This window comes from Scyliorhinus canicula, chromosome 13 (genome assembly GCF_902713615.1).
Source record: "Scyliorhinus canicula chromosome 13, sScyCan1.1, whole genome shotgun sequence".
Lineage (NCBI taxonomy): Eukaryota > Metazoa > Chordata > Chondrichthyes > Carcharhiniformes > Scyliorhinidae > Scyliorhinus > Scyliorhinus canicula.
The window spans coordinates 41,794,000-41,811,281 of NC_052158.1; the positions used below are offsets into that span (position 1 = coordinate 41,794,000).

At 49.3% G+C, this 17,282-nt stretch overlaps 1 protein-coding gene across 2 annotated transcripts in view; it reads left to right on the top strand.

Moving 5' to 3' along the window:
* The first annotated feature begins 3,550 nt into the window (after positions 1 to 3,550).
* The window catches only part of LOC119976518, a 43,307-nt gene continuing 29,575 nt past the window's right edge, over positions 3,551 to 17,282 (top strand). Inside the window, exon 1 of one of the 2 annotated variants that reach the window (XM_038817062.1) lies at positions 3,551 to 3,577. The gene's annotated coding sequence lies outside the window, so the exon portion shown is untranslated. Of the gene's footprint in view, positions 3,578 to 7,903; positions 7,921 to 17,282 lie in introns of those variants that run through there. The other variant, XM_038817064.1, reaches the window with a different exon arrangement.

Here is a 17,282-nt window from a genome sequence, read left to right on the forward strand (position 1 = left end):
GCCCTCATCACATCCTGATGTGTTGGGTATGCTGGGTCTGTGAGGACTGTGTTTACCAGAACAGTAACATAGACAGGTTACCAACACTTGTAGAAGTACAACTCTATTTTATTTAACTATGACTGGTAAACATACTTGCACTGTGGGTCGATGCTATGTTAGATTGACTGAAGACCTATGGCTAACCTGACCAGCCTATACTGCTAGCACATGGGGGATGTTCATGCTACTGACTGAGGGCTCGGTCTGTCTCAGAGGCTGCATCCCGAATAAGCGGGAAAACTAGTGCCCTCTGGCTTTATAGTGACCGTGCCCTGTCTGGTGATTGGCTGCTGTGTTGTGTGTGTTGATTGGTCTTGCAGTGTGTCAGTCAGTGTGTGTCTGCACCATTAAATACTGATGTGTATCCCCCCCCCCCCCCCACACCTCAGCTCAAGGAGGAAGGCTCCCTGTTGACCTTACGCTCCCCCACCCAAACAGAGACTTCTCCTGAACTCCAGGCAGCCTTCTCCAAAAGCAAACAAACAAATGTTAAACATAAACAGGAGGGGGGGGGGGGGGGGGGGGGGGGAACATCCATCCCCACTTAAACTTTCCGCCCCTTACAATCTCAACAGTAAACAGCAACCCTACGCCCCCCCCTCCATAAAAGATGACCATTCCCCAATCCCTACCCCCACTTCCAACATACTCCCAAACATTACAAGTGCCAGCACCCCGATTCCCAAGCATTTTCCGCTCAGTTCTCCCCCAGTTTATGCTCGTTAATGAAATCGTGGACCGCTTTTGGGGTCCCAAAATAATACTCCTGGCCTCCGAATGTCAGCCATAATTTGGCCGGGTACAGCACCCCAAACCTGATCTGCCGCCGGCACAGCACCGCCTTACCTTGTTGAAGCCTACCCGTTGCTTTGCCAACTCGACTCCAATGTCCTGAAAATCCAGACCTTATTCCCCTCCCAGTCGCTTCTCCCTGGCCCACCGCAGAATCTTCTCTTTCTCTTCAAATTAATGTAGCCTCACGATCACCTCCCGCGGCGGCTCCCCAGCTCTAGGCTTCTGCCTCAGGGACCTATGCGCTCGGTCCACTTCAGGTGCCTTATCTAGCATCCCTTCTGCCACCAGCCCCACCAGCATCCTCGAGACGTACCTCGTGGCACTCACACCGTCCACTCCCTCAGATAGGCCCACTATACGCAGGTCCTGCCTTCTCTAGGCATTCTCCTGCTGCTCCACCTTTGCCTTCAACATTTTACAGACATCTCCTTGGGGCCCCACCTCCACCTCCAGAGTCACTACACAATCGCTGTGGTCCGAGATCACTCCTTCAATCTCCCGAATCTGTGACCCCTGTAACTCCAAACACTTCTCCACCCGTTCCAAAGAACTTTGGGGCAGCAGGGTAGCATGGTGGTTAGCATAAATGCTTCACAGCTCCAGGGTCCCAGGTTCGATTCCCGGCTGGGTCACTGTGCGGAGTCTGCACGTCCTCCCCCTGTGTGCGTGGGTTTCCTCCGGGTGCTCTGGTTTCCTCCCACAGTCCAAAGATGTGCGGGTTAGGTGGATTGGCCATGCTAAATTGCCCGTAGTGTCCTAATAAAAGTAAGGTTAAGGGGGAGGTTGTTGGGTTACTGGTATAGGGTGGATACGTGGGTTTGAGTAGGGTGATCATGGCTCGGCACAACATTGAGGGCCGAAGGGCCTGTTCTGTGCTGTACTGTTCTATGTTCTATGTTCTAACTCTTCAGGGGTACCACAGCTCCTTCAATGGCCTTTGCGCGATCCTCCTGCATTTGTTTCCTCTGCTGCTGGAATTCAGCTTTAATAAAGGCCATTAAGTCAAATTGAAGCCTTCCAGTTTCCAGACTGGTGCTGCAGCAAAACTTTCTTTTTTAAAAATAAATTTAGAGCACCCAATTCATTTTTTCCAATTAAGAGGCAATTTAAGATGACCAATCCACTTAACCTGCACATTTTTATGTTGTGGGAGCGAAACCCACGCAAACACGTGGAGAATGTCCAAACTCCACAGTGACTCAGAGCCAGGATCGAACCTGGGACCTCAGCACTGTGAGGCAGCAGAGCTAACCCACTGCACCACTGTGCTGCCCTTCAAAGTGGCTGTTTATGGTGCCATTTTGTTCTTTGTCACCACGTGTGACCTGTTGATGCCAGCCTAGAACCCTTTCCCCCCTTGTCCCTTTGTTCCCCTCATGATTTTGTTTCACCCCGTCTCCTCCCACTTCCTATTGTTGGCCCCTCCACTTCCCCTTTCCCGTTTACCCCCCCTAGCTATTCCACCCTCGTGGCATGTACCCAGCCTGTTCTCCTGGATGAATTTGTCCATGTCCGCAGGGACTGTGAAGTAATGCTCCTTGCCCTGGAATGTGACCCATAGTTTGGCCGGGTACAGCATCCCAAACTTTACCACGCGTTTGTACAGAGCCGCCTTCGCTCTGTTGCATGGTGCTTGGCCATGTCTGCCCCAATGTCCAGATATATCCTGATCTAGTGCCCTTCCCAGTTACACGTCTTTGCTTGTCTGGCCCAGCGCAGGATTCTTTCCCAGTCCTGGTGGTTTTGGTGATTATCGCCCTTGGCTGCTCTCTGGCCTGGGTTTCGGCTGGAGCGGCCGGTGGGCTCTGTCTATTTCTGGCGTGTTGGGGAAGCTGTCCCTTCCCACCAGGTTTCCCAGCATTTGGGCCACATAGCCCATGGGGTCCCTGCCTTTGGCCCCCTCCGGCAGTCCCACTCTCCTTAGATTTTGGCGCTGTGTCCGGTTTTCCTGGTCCACTATTTTCCCCTTTGGACTTCCCTGCGTCACGACCAACCTCGCTATCTCTATCTCTAGGGCAGTGATCCAGTCACTCTGGTCTGTTGAGGCTTTTCTAATTTCTTGATAGTGCTCCCCTGGGCCTCCAGTTGTTTCTCTGCTGTGTTCAGGGCCACCTGCATGGTGGCCAGGGCCTCCGTGACCGCCATCCTGACCGCAGCTTTGATGTCGGTCTTTATCTCTTCTTTGAGCTCCCTTAGCTCCCTAGTGACGAACTTCCTCCATCCACACTCTGGTGAGGGGAGCCCCTTGTGCAGCTTGTTGACCCCTCTCATTCTGACGTGGCGTTTCTTCACCTCGTGCGTCCACCGTCTGGATCGCTCACTTCTCTTGGCTCCTGCCACTTTTTGTGTCTCTTTGCGGCCTCTTGAGCTACTGTTGCTCGGCAATGTTCTTTGTGAAGCTGTTGGAGAGGGTGCGAGGATGCTTTTTTCCCTCTTCGAGTGGGCAATTTTGAGTAAAAGAGCCTAATTTCAGGTTCTTCGGAAGAGAACCACCTTTTGTGCGTCAGCTCAGCACCTCCACATCACCGGAAGTCCCTGCGAAATAATTAAAACAAAAATGTAACAGGGAGTGATTTAGATTCAATTAATGAGAAAACCCTGTCTTTGAAATAGTGTTGTGTAATGTATTTATTTTCTATTGCGTAAACCCTTACAGAACCAATCACAGAGCAGCGTACCATTATATTTTGCTGAGCTTCCTTCAGCTATTCTCAATTTGCGAAGTTCTCAAGGCATTGAGGTGAGTGGGTATAAGACAATGTGATTCAGGATTAGAGGATTGTTTCTTTGTTAATGTTTGAATTTGACATTGATACGGTTCTAGGTTTTAATTACTTAGTTACAGAAGCTGGGCGTGTTGAAGACTAAAGGTTCAGGGATTCTAGCATGAAAATCATGAAAAGCGAATGGATAGGTATTAAAAATAATTTGAACAACATGTGAGATAATGACCTTAACCACAAGAAAGCTGAAAAATTGGGTTAAGGTTATGTATGTATTTTAATGGGACTCTGTTTACACTCTATTTGGAGAACTGTGTTCAGTTCTGGGCACCACACCTCAGGAAGGATATATTGGCCTTGGAGGGAGTGCAGCATAGATTCATCAGAATGAAACTGATGTAAAATTGATGTTAATACAAGCAAATACTGCAGATGCCGATCTGTAGAAGGGTGATCCGGACTCGAAACAAGTCTGTTTCTCTCTCTGCAGATACTACCAGACTTGCTGAGTTTATCCAGCATTTACTGTTTTTATTTAAGGTTTATGATAACTGATCTTGTAATCTGCAACTTAATTGATTTTAACCATCAGAACTTGCTATTTAATAAATTAACTTTGGTTCAGACAAGACGTTAACCAGCTGAGGGAGAAGCAGAACTGTTTAATGGGGTAAATGTTGGGAGGATATTTCCATTCTTGGGAGAGTGTAGGAGCAGAGGGCATAGTCGCTGGATAAAGGGGTGCTCATTTCAGGTGGATTTGAGGAAGAATTTATTCTCTCAGAGTGGTGAATCTTTGGACTAGTTTACTCCAGGAAGCTGCAGAGGTCGGGGGCAAAATTCTCCGACCTCCAGCAGGGTCGGAGAATCGCCTGGGGCCGCCGAAAATCCCGCCCCCGCCGTGGCAGAGATTCTCCGCCACCCGGGAATTGGCGGGGGCGGGAATCACGCCACTCTGATCGGCGAGGCCCCTGCGGCAATTCTCCGGCCCGGATGGGCCGAAGTCCCGCCGTTGGGAGGCCTCTCTCGCTGCCGAGGTTTAAACCACCTCTGGTGGCGGCGGGATCGGCACCGTGACCGGGCCCCCAGGGTCCTGGGGGGGAGGCGCGGGGCGATCGGACCCGGGGGGGGGGGTGCCCCCCCGCTCAGACTCCGGGCCAGTACCCTGGGTGCACTCTTTCTCCTCCCCCACCGCCACGGCCTCCGCCATGGCGGAAGCAGAAGAGAAACCCACATCGCGCATGCGCCGGTGGTGACGTCAGCGGCCTTTTGGCCAGCCCCGCTGCCGGGCGGCGGGCCTGAAAGGCCGCTGGCGCCAGTTTTCTGCGCCAGCCTTCTGGTGCCAACCGCTCCGGCCCGGGGCTAGCCCCCAAAGGTGCGGAGAATTCCCCGACCCCGGAGTGGTTGCCGCCACTCCCCTACGCTGGGACCCCCCATCACACCGGGTAGGGGAGAATCCAGCCCCTCATCTCTATTCTTGGCAGATGATGGCGCAGTAGGAACCTGACTGGACTAGTAATCCAGAGGCTTAGATTGGTTCTCTGAGGGCATGAGTTCAAATCTCTCCATGGCAGATGATGGAATTTAAATTCACTTAATTATTATATTCAATTATAAAATAGTGTGGAAGTGAAAACTAGTCTCAGGAACAGTGACTGACACTATCAGTAATTTGTCATAAAGATCCAGCTTGATTCCCAGGGAAGGAAGTCTGCTGTGGTTTGGTCTACGTGAGTCAAGACCCATAGCAATGTGGTTGACTCTTAAATGGCCTTCGTGTAATTGGGGATGAACAAAAGCTGGTCTTTCCAGCGACAGACACATTCTCTGAAAGTATAAATTAAATGTTACTTTACATCTCGTCAAATTATGGTAATACCAGTGATTGTAAGTATAACACTGCTCTGTAATTATTGACTGCAATGCTGTGAATTCTGCTGTGTGCATTTCCTTGTCTTTATGGCAGTTGGGATAGAGTTTCAAAGCAACTAATTTATTTTGTATAGAATATATGAATGAATGAAATTCAGTTTTCAGTATTATCTGTCAATCTGCTGCCTCTTTTTCCAGAAAAATACAGCTCTACATATACTCTAGACAAACATAAATTTTCAAGTTGGTTCTCTCCAAGCGAATTAGAACATAGAACATAGAACGATACAGCGCAGTACAGGCCCTTCGGCCCTCGATGTTGCACCGACATGGAAAAAAAACTAAAGGCCATCTAACCTACACTATGCCCTTATCATCCATATGCTTATCCAATAAACTTTTGAATGCCCTCAATGTTGGCGAGTTCACAACTGTTGCTGGTTGGGCATTCCACGGCCTCACCACTCTTTGCGTAAAAAACCTACCTCTGACATCTGTCCTATATCTATTACCCCTCAATTTAAGGCTATGTCCCCTCGTGCTAGCCACCTCCATCCGCGGGAGAAGGCTCTCACTGTCCACCCTATCTAACCCTCTGATCATTTTGTATGCCTCTATTAAGTCACCTCTTAACCTTCTTCTCTCTAACGAAAACAACCTCAAGTCCATCAGCCTTTCCTCATAAGATTTTCCCTCCATACCAGGCAACCACCACCCTCTGTCTTCTTTCAACTAGCCAATTTCTGATCCACATCTCTAAATCACCCTCAATCCCCAGCCTCCGTATTTTCTGCAATAGACGACCGTGGGGAACCTTATCAAACGCTTTACTGAAATCCATATACACCACATCAACTGCTCTACCCTCGTCTACCTGTTCAGTCACCTTCTCAAAGAACTCAATAAGGAGGAGATTTGTGAGACATGACCTACCCTTCACAAAACCATGCTGACTGTCCCTAATCATATTATTCCTATCTAGATGATTATAAATCGTATCTCTTATAATCCTCTCCAAGACTTTACCCACAACAGACGTGAGGCTCACCGGCCTATAGTTACCGGGGTTATCTCTACTCCCCTTCTTGAACAAAGGGACCACATTTGCTATCCTCCAGTCCTCTGGCACTATTCCTGTAGCCAATGATGACCTAAAAATCAAAGTCAAAGGCTCAGCAATCTCTTCCCTGGCTTCCCAGAGAATCCTAGGATAAATCCCATCAGGACCCGGGGACTTATCTATTTTCACCTTGTCCAGAATTGCCAACACTTCTTCCCTACACACCTCAATGCCATCTATTCTAATAGCCTGGGTCTCAGCATTCTCCTCCACAACATTATCTTTTCCCTGAGTGAATACTGACGAAAAGTATTCATTTAGTATCTCGCTTATCTCCTCAGCTTCCACACACAACTTCCCACCACTGTCCTTGACTGGCCCTACTCTTACCCTAGTCATTCTTTTATTCCTGACATACCTATAGAAAGCTTTTGGGTTTTCCTTGATCCTACCTGCCAAAGACTTCTCATGTCCCCTCCTTGCTCGTCTTAGCTCTCTCTTTAGATCCTTCCTCGCTTCCTTGTAACTATCGAGCGCCCCAACTGAAACTTCATGCCTCATCTTCACATAGGCATCCTTCTTCCTCTTAACAAGAGATTCCACTTCTTTGGTAAACCACGGTTCCCTCGCTCGACCCCTTCCTCCCTGCCTGACTGGTACGTACTTATCAAGAACATGCAATAGCTGTTCCTTGAACAAGCTCCACATATCCAGTGTGCCCAACCCTTGCAGCCGACTTCTCCAACCTACACATCCTAAGTCATGTCTAATGGCATCATAATTGCCCTTCCCCCAGCTATAACTCTTGCCCTGCGGGGTTAACTGTCACTTGACAACAGCCCCTCCACAAACCACCTTCAAATTAGGCTGACCGCACTGCACGTATGCAAATTTCCCCAGAACAGCTGATCAGTAGCTCTGCTCTGCTGCCCTCTGCTGGATGCTTTCCTTCACTCAAACTCCTTGGGTCTCCTTCGCAGGTACACCTTCAAATTAGGCTGACCGCACTGCACGTATGCAAATTTCCCCAGAACAGCTGATCAGTAGCTCTGCTCTGCTGCCCTCTGCTGGATGCTTGCCTTCACTCAAACTCCTTGGGTCTCCTTCGCAGGTACACCTTCAAATTAGGCTGACCACACTGCACGTATGCAAATTTCCCCAGAACAGCTGATCAGTAGCTCTGCTCTGCTGCCCTCTGCTGGATGAATTAGTCTGACATTTTCTGTTAAAGGCCATTCAGCTTCATATACCCCTTTCATCTGGACTATGTTCATGATAAACCTATACACTCCAAGTTTTCTTCTGTCAAATGGGGGCAGAATTGTGATTTGAGGGGTGTCTGCATGTCTGCAGTACTGTTCCAGAGGGAGTTCCAGGATTTTGACCAGCAAAAGTGAGGCAACGGCGATATATTTCCAAGTCAGGATGGTGAGTGACTTGGCGAGGAACCTCTAGATGGTGGTGTTTCTAGGTATCTGCTGCACTTGTCCTTCTCGATGGTAGTGGTTGTGGGTTTGGAAGATGTTGTCTGAGCAACCTTGGCGAGTTACTGCAGTGCATCTTGTAGATGTACACACGGCTGCCACTGTTCGTCGGTGTACAGGGATTGAATGTTGTGGAAGTGGTAGCAATCAAGCGGGCTGCTTTGTCATGGATGGCGTTGAGCTTTTTTAAAAAATTTACAGCAGCCAATCTTTTTTTAATTTTCCAATTGAGGGGCAATTTAGTATGATCAATCCATCTAACCAGCACATCTTTGGGTTGTGGGGGTGAAACCCACGCAGAAATGGGGAGAATGTGCAAACTCCACACGGACAGTGACCCAGGGCCGGGATTTGAACCCAGGTCCTCAGTGCCGCAGTCCCAGTGCTAACCACTGCGCCACATGCCGCCCTGGCGTTGAGCTTCTTGAGTGTTCTTGGAGTTGCTTTCAACCAGGCAAGTGGAGAGTATTCCATTGCACTCCTGAGACATGTGCCTTGTAGATGGTGGTCAGGTTTTGGGGGGGGGGGTCAGGATGTGAGTTACTCTCTGCAGGACTCCTAGCCTTTGATCTGCCCTGGTAGCCACAGTATTAATGTGGCTAGTCCAGTTAGGTTTCTGATCAGTGGTAACCCCCAGGATGTTGAAGTGGGATTTCAGCAATGGTAATGCCATTGAATGTTAAGGGGTGATGGTGAGATCCTCTCTTGTAGGATATGGCCATTGCCTGGCACTTTTGTAGTGTGAATATAACTTGCCACTTGCCAGCTCAAGCCTGGATATTGTCCAGGTCTTTGGACATGGACTGACTGATCCATTATCTGAGGAGTTGCGAACAGTGCTGAACATTGTGCAGTCATCTGCAAACATCCTCACTTCTGACCTTATCATGGAAGGCAGACCATTGATGAAGCAGCTGAAGATGGGTGGGCCTTGGACACTACCCTGAGGAAATCCTGCAGCGATGTGCTGGAGCTCAGATTATTATTTTTTTTGAAAAATATTTTATTAAGACATTTATGTTATAACTTTTAACAACTTTTAACCAAATAACTTTTAACAAAATGCAAAAGAAGCAACCACACACGAAAAACCCAACAAAACCCAGCCAACATGGCTTACATACACAACTCCCCCAATCCCAATTCCCCACCAACCCACCCCCAATACCTCTCCTTTTAACCCACCCCCTCCACCCACCCCACTGCTGACAGCTTAATGCTTCCCGAAGAAGTCGATGAATGGCCGCCACCTCCGGGCAAACCCGAGCATCGAGCCCCTCAGGGCAAAATTAATCTCCCGGCCATGTCAGTGACCCACACACCCGACTTCGGGGGATCTGAGTCCCTCCATTCTAGCAAGATCAGTCTCTGGGCTACCAGGGAGGCAAAGACCAAGACATTGGTCTCTCTCGCCCCCTGGACTCCCGGATCTTCTGACACACCAAAAAATCACCACCTCTGGACTTGGACTACCTAACTTTCAGTACCTCCGACATGACGTCCGCAAATCCCTGCCAGAATCCCCTAAGCCTCGGACATGCCCAAACATATGGACATGATGTGCCGGCCTACACACACACCGCCCACACCTATCCTCCACCTATTCAAAGAACCTGCTCATCAGGGCCACAGTCATGTGCACCCTGTGGACCATCTTGAATTGTATCAGGCTGAGCCTGGCACACGGCGAGGATTCATTGACTCTCCTCAGGGCGTCCTCCCATAACACAGCCTCCAACTCTCCCCCCCCCCCCCCCCCCCCCAACTCTAACTCTTCCTCCCACCTCCGCTTTACCTCCCCTATCGGGGGTCCATCTCAGCTCCTTATAAATTTCTGATACCTTCCCCTCCCCCACTCCCGCTTTCTAATCTACCTTGTCCTGTATCCCCTGGGGCGGTAGGTGCAGGAAGGTCGATACCTACCTCCGCACAAAGTCCCCCACATGAAAATAACGGAACCCACCGGGCAGTTCAAACTCCTCCTCCAACTGCTCCAAGCACGGGAAGCCCCCACCTATGAACAGGCGAGGCGTGGATTGAGTGGACGTGGAGAGGATGTTTCCACTTGTAGGAAAAACTAGAACCAGAGGACTCCATCTCAGACTAAAGGGACGATCCTTTAAAACAGAGATGAGGAGGAATTTCTTCAGCCAGAGGGTGGTGAATCTGTGGAATTCTTTACCGCAGAAGGCTGTGGAGGCCAAATCACTGTGTGTCTTTAAGACAGAGATAGACAGGTTCTTGATTAACAAGAGGATCAGGGGTTACGGGGAGAAGGCAGGAGAATGGGGATGAGAAAATATCAGCCATGATTGAATGGCGGAGCAGACGCGATGGGCCGAGTGGCCTAATTCTGTTACGTCTTATGACCCCCAAACCGCTTGATCCCCACCCGCTGCCATCCCCTAAAACCCCCATCCAGCCCCCTGGAGCAAACCGGTGGTTGCCACATATCGCTGTGCACACTGACGCCCCCTCCAGCCCATGTGCTGTCTCCACTGTCCCCACACTCTCAGGGCGGCCACCACTACCAGGCTAGTGGAGTACCTGGCCGGCGATAGGGCAAAGGTGCCGTCAATAGTTCCCCTAAGCTTGTGCTCCTCCATGAGGCCGCCTCCATCTGCTCCCATACCGACCCCTCCCCCACTACCCATTTCCTGACCATCGCAATATTCGCAGCACAGTAGTAATTCATAAAGTTCGGGAGAGCCAACTCCAGCACACTCCAGCAGCACCTTCCTCACCTGCGGGGTTTTACCTGCCCACACAAAACCCAGAGACCACTGCATTCACTTTCCTAAAAAAACACCTTGGGGATGAAGATTGGGAGACTCTGAAAGACAAACAGGAACCTCGGAAGGACCGTCATCTTCACCGTCTGAACCCTCCCCGCCAATGACAGCGGGAGCACATCCCACCAACTCTCGTCCCTCGGGAGGAATCATGATTACATTTGAAATATCCTGATATTAGCTGCCAGATGCTTCCCTTTCATGAACCCTGTCTGGTCCTCCCTATCGCCTCTGGCACGCAGTCCTCAAGTCTCAAGGCCAAGATCTTGGCCAATATCTTGGCATCTACATTTCATAGAGAGATCGGCTTATACGTCCCGCACTGCTACGGATCCTTATCCCGCTTCAAGATCAGGGAGATAGAGGCCTGTCCCGTTCTCTTGCTTCGTTAAACATCCTCAACATCAGGGGTCCCAGCACCCCCGAGACCGTTTCATAAAACTCCGCTGGGTACCCATCTGGAACCGGGGCCTTGCCCGACTACATCGCTTCCAACCGTTCCACCACATCTACCAGCCCAATGGGGATGCCCAATCCCTGTACCAGACCCTCTTCCACCTTCAGGAACTCTAACCCCTCCAAAAACATCCTCATCTCCTCCACCCCGACCAGGGTTCCGACTCATACAGTCTGCTGTAGAATATCCTAAACACCTCATTCACCCCCACCGGGTCCAAAACCACGTTCTGCCCCCGTCCTTCACTCTCCCGATCTCCCTCGCTGCCTCCTGTTTCCTCAACTTTCCTGCTCGCCTTCTCCCCATATCCATACACCACATCTCTCACCCTCCTCAGCTGCTCCACCGCCTTCCCCATTGATACCAACCCAAACTCCATCTGCAGCTTCTGCTGCTCCTTCAACAGCCACGTCTCTGGGGCTTCCAAGTACCTCCTGTTCACCTGCAGGATCTCCTCCACCAACCTTTCCATCTCCACCCGCTCTACCTTCTCTCTGTGTGTCCATATCGAAATGAACTCCCCTCTCACCACTGCCTCAATGCCTCCCACAATGTGGCCGCCGAGACCTCCCCTGTGTCGTTCAGCTCCACATTCCCCGAATGGCCTCCCTCATCCGCTCACACACCTCTTCATCCGACAGAAGCCCGACATCCAGCCTCCATTGTGGGTGCTGGCCCCCTCCCTTATTTACCCGCAAGTCCACTCAATGCAGAGCATGATCCAACACCACTATCGCCGAATACTCCACATCGACCATCCCCGCCAGCAGCGATCTGTCCAAGACAAAAAAATCAATTCATGAGTACACCCTGTGCACATGCAAAACAAACATGGGCTCCTTGATGCCATACTCAGTAAAATGCTGCCTTGATGTCAAGGGCAGTCACTTTCACCTCACCTCTGGCATCTGCTCTTTTGTCCTGTGTGAACCAAGGCTGTAATGAGGGCAGGAGCTGAGTGACCTTAGTGGAACCCAAACTGAGTGCCCATGAGCAGGTTATTGCTGAGCAAGTGCCACTTGATAGCACTGTTGAAGACTCCTTCCATGACTTTGCCGATGAATGGAGAGTAGACTGATATGGCGGTTATTGGCTGGGTGGAAATTATCCTGTTTCTTGTGTACAGGACACACCACATTGCCAGGTAGATGCCAGTGTTGTAGCTGTACTGGAACAGCTTGGCCAGGGGACAGGCAAGTTCTGGAGCACAAGCCCTCAGTATTATTGCCAGAATATTGTCAGGCCCATAGCCTTTGCAGTATCGAGTGCTTTCATCCATTTTTTGATATCATGTGGAGTGAATCATATTGGCTGAAGACTGACATCTGTGATGCTGGGGACCTCCGGAGGAGACCGAGATGGATCATCCACTCAGCACTTCTGGCTGAAGATTGTTACAAATGCCTCAGTCTTGACTTTTGCGCATATGTGCTGGGCTCCTCCTCCATCATTGAGGGGGGATATTCTTTTGGAGCCTCCTCCTCCTGTGAGTTGTTTAATTGTCCACCACCATTCACAGCTGGATGTGGCAGGGCTGCAGATCTTAGATCTGATGTGTTTGTTGTGGAATCGCTTCGCTCTGTCTATTACTTGCCGCTTATGCTGTTTGGCACACGAGTAGTCCTGTGTTGTAGCTTCACCACGTTGACACCTCATTTGTAGGATATGCCGGTGTTGCTCCTGCCATGCTCTCCTGCACTTCATTGAACCAGGGTTGGTCCCCTGGCGTGGTGGTAATGGTAGAGTGGGGGATATACCAGACCATGAGGTTACAAATTGTGGTTGAATACAATTCTGCTGCTGCTGATGGCCCACAGCGCCTCATGGATACCCAGTCTTGAGTTGCTAGATCTGTTTAATGTCAATCCCATTCAGCTCGGTTGTAGTGCCACACAACACGTTGGAGGGTATCCTCAATGTGAAGACAGGACTTTGTCTCCACAAAGACTGTGCGGTGGACTCTTCTACCAATACTGCATGGCAGATGCATCTGCAGCAGGCAGTTTGGTGAGGATGAGGTCAAATATATTTTCCCTCTTATTGGTTCCTTCACCACCTGCTGCAGTCCCAGTCCTTCAGGACCCTGCCAGCTCTGTGTGTGGGTGTACTACCGAGTCACTCTTGGTGATGGACATCGAAGTTCCCAACCCAGAGTATATTCGGTGCCTTTGCCACCCTCAGTGCTTCCTCCATGTGATGTTCAACATGGAGGGATACTGATTCATCAGCAATGGTTGGCAATACGTGGTAATTAGCAGGAGGTTTCCTTGCCCATGTTTAACCTGAAGTTCTGAGACTTCATGGGGTTCAGAGTCGATGTTGAGAACTCCCAGGGCACCTCCCTCCCGACTATATACCACCCTGCTGCCACCTCTGTTGGGTCTGTCCTGCCAGTGAGATAGGACATACTCAGGAATGGTGATAGTGGTGTCTGGGATATTGGGCTGGATTATCCGTCCCACATTTCTGTTTCAGCACACCGGCAGGATGCTTTGTAACCCCCGGGCTGCCGGCAAAATGGAGCATCCCGCCAGCGGAGAATCTAGCCCATTGTCTGTCAGGTATGATTCTGTGAGTGGGACTATGTCAGGCTGTTGCTTGACTAGTCTGTGGGACAGCTCTCCCAACTTTGACACAAGCCCCAGATGTTAGTAAGGGGGACTTTGCAGGGTCAGCAGGGTAGGGTTTGCTGTTGTCGTTTCTGGTGTCTGGTTTGATGCCGGGTAGTCCGTCCAGTTTATTTTTTGTGTTTTCAAAGTGGTTGAGTACAACGGAGTGGTTTGCTAGACCATTTCAGCGGGCATTTAAGAGCCAACCAGTTGCTCTGGGTCTGGTGACACATGTAGGCCAGACCAGGTAAGGATGGCAGATTTCCTTCCTTAAAGGACATTAGTGAACCAGATGAGTTTTCACAACAATGGTTTCATGGTCATCATTAGACTTTTAATTCCAGATATTTTATTGAGTTTAAATTCCACCACCTGCCGTTGTGTGATTTGAACCTGGATCCACAGATCATTATTTTGGGTCTCTGCATTGTGGTGTTATCACAGCTATTAGCATTACAAGGCTTAATGTAGTGTTGTGAGTAGCCACTAGAGGGAGCTGCAGATACAACTAAATAAGTCTGTGATGCTAGACCTCAGGGAAGGAGTTCCCTATGCAGGAGATAGCTAGTGAAAGTCATTGAGAGCAGTTAGTGTGAGAAGGTTAGATTATAGTTTATACCAATAGTGAGATTAGCAGTAGATGAGTGTAGTTAGATGTTATATATTTTTTAACATTTTATTTATAATAATAACGATGCAGCAACATAAACATGGTACATAAAACATTTCCATCCTCTTCACATTCTAAACACCCCCAACAATGAAACAATAGCCTAAGCCCCCCCCCCATATTTCTACCTCTGCTGACATTTTAATTTTCTCCGAGAAAGTCGACGAACGGCTGCCACCTCCGGACGAACTCTAACATTGACCCTCTTAGGGCGAACTTTATTTTCTCGAGACTGAGAAACCCAGCCATGTCACTAACCCAGGTCTCTAATTTCAGGGGCTTCGAGTCCCTCCACATTAACTGAATCCGTCTCCGGGCTACCAGGGAGGCAAAGGCCAAAACGTCAGCCTCTTTCGGGCCCTGCACTCCCCGTTCTTCCGACACTCCAAAGATCTCCACCTCTGGACTCAGCACCACCCGTGTTTTAAGCACTGTGGACATAGCCTTAGCAAAACTGTGCCAAAACCCTCTAAGCTTCAGGCATGCCCAAAACACATGGACATGGTTTGCTGGACCTCCCACGCACCTCACACACCTGTCCTATATATCCAAAAACCTGCTCATCTGGGCCACCGTCGTATGTGCCCGGTGGACTACCTTGAATTGTATCAGGCTAAGCCTGGCAAATGATGAGGATGATAACCCTGCTTATGGCATCCGCCTTCAGACCTGCCTCTATCTCCTCCCCAGCTCATCTTCTCACTTGCCCTTTAGTTCCTCTATCAGAGTTTCCTCCGACTTTATAAGTTCTTGGTATATATCTGATACCTTCCCCTCTCGCACCCATGTTTTGGAAACTACCCTGTCCTGCATCCCCCCTGGTGCAGGAGCGGGAAGGTCGGAACCTGCCTTCTCAAAAAATCTCATACCTGCAGAGGTAAACCCATTCCCTGCTGGCAATTCAAATTCAAAGCCTTCAAGCTAGGGAAGCTCCCGTCCATAAATAAATCTCCCATCCTCCCAATTCCTGCTCTGCCATCTCCGAAACCCTCCATCCAGTCTACCCCGTACAAACCGATGGTTATTGTAGATAGGGGTCCAAACCGATGCTCCCTCCGGTCTCCTATATTTCCTCCACTGCCCCCATATTCTCAGAGCCGCCACCACCACAGGACTTGTGGAGTATCGGGCCGGCGAGAACGGGAGAGGTGCAGTTATCAGTGCCCCCAAACTTGTGTTTTTACACGATATCGCCTCTACTCACATCAACGCCACTACCCACTTCCTAATCATGGCTATATTAGCCGCCCAGTAGTAGTTCCGAAAGTTCGGCAGTGCTAACCCACCTTCCCCCCCGATGCTCCAACAATCGTTTCTTCACTCGCGGGGTTTAACCGCCCAAATAAAGCGCAAAATCACCTTATTCACCCGTTTTAAAAAGGCCCTTGGGATAAAGATGGGGAGACACTGAAAAGCAAACAGGAATCTGGGGAGGACTATCATTTTCACGGTCTGTACCCTCCCTGCCAGTGATAGCGGGAGCATATCCCACCTCGCAAAGTCCTCCTTCATGTTCTACGAGCTGGGACAGTTTTAACTTCTGCAACGTCTCCCATTCCTGAGCCACCTGGATTCCTAGATGTAGTTAGTTGCTATTGATCAATTCTGTATTCTTTTGGACTAAGTGTTGAATTCCAGTTTAGTAGTGTGAATAAAATCTTAACTTTGTTTAAGTCACAAGAAGCCTGACCATTTCAAGACACGCACCAACTGTTCCAGTACCAAATTTAAACTGCATTATAGTGATGGCAGACGGATCCAAAGTGTGCAAAGTGTTGGGAAAAAATCCAGAATCATAGAGGATAGAGGAGATTGCTCACTATACTCACTTTCAGATACCTTCATGATAGAAGCTGTCACTAAGATTTATTGGATTGAGAAGAAATACCAATAAACACACTCTCAAAGATAATAAAGCAGTGAACTGTATCACTTGACATAAATGGTGAATTGATCCCATTTAAGATTGACACAGGAGTGCACGCAAATATTATCATGTTACGATCTTTAAAGCAAGCAATCAGAAAGCCTCTGATACAGCAGTCTACCTGTAAGCTCACAGATCACAATGGTAACATGATAGCTACAAAGGGGTCATGCTGTCCCGTCGTGAGGAATGGGAAAATAGAGATACCGATTGACTTTGAGGTGGTAGAGGGGCAGAAATCTTCATTGATTGGTGTTGATGCTTGTGAAAGATTGCAGCTAGCTGAAAAGATTCACTCAACCAGTACTTCAGGTGACCAAGAGAAAGAATCGAGGTGATGTGAACGACCTCTCCAAAGCTAATACTGATGCTGAAACATCAGAAAACAGGGCAACCACTGGTGCTGAAACATCAGAACTCGAGTTAGTCTGAAGAATTGAAGCCAAGATGTGGAGATGCCGGCGTTGGTCTGGGGTGAGCACAGTAAGAAGTCTTACAACACCAGGTTAAAGTCCAACAGGTTTGTTTCAAACACGAGCTTTCGGAGCACTGCTCCTTCCTCAGGCTCCTTCACCTTCCTCGGAGCAGAATTGAAGAATTGAAGAGCAAGCTTGTTTAATTTCTGAAATACTACCAGTATCTGATCGCAAACTACAGACCACAAAAGCTGAAACTGAAAAGGACTTGACGCTCCAGAAGGTGAAACGATACCGATGGAAAGGCAGAGAAAGGAGTAGGGATAATTAAGAAGTTATTCCGCAAAGCGAGTGAAGATGGTCAAGACACGTCATGAGCGTTGTTAGCATACCGAGCAATACCGTTATCGACGGTGTTGATTGGGAGAAGGCTAT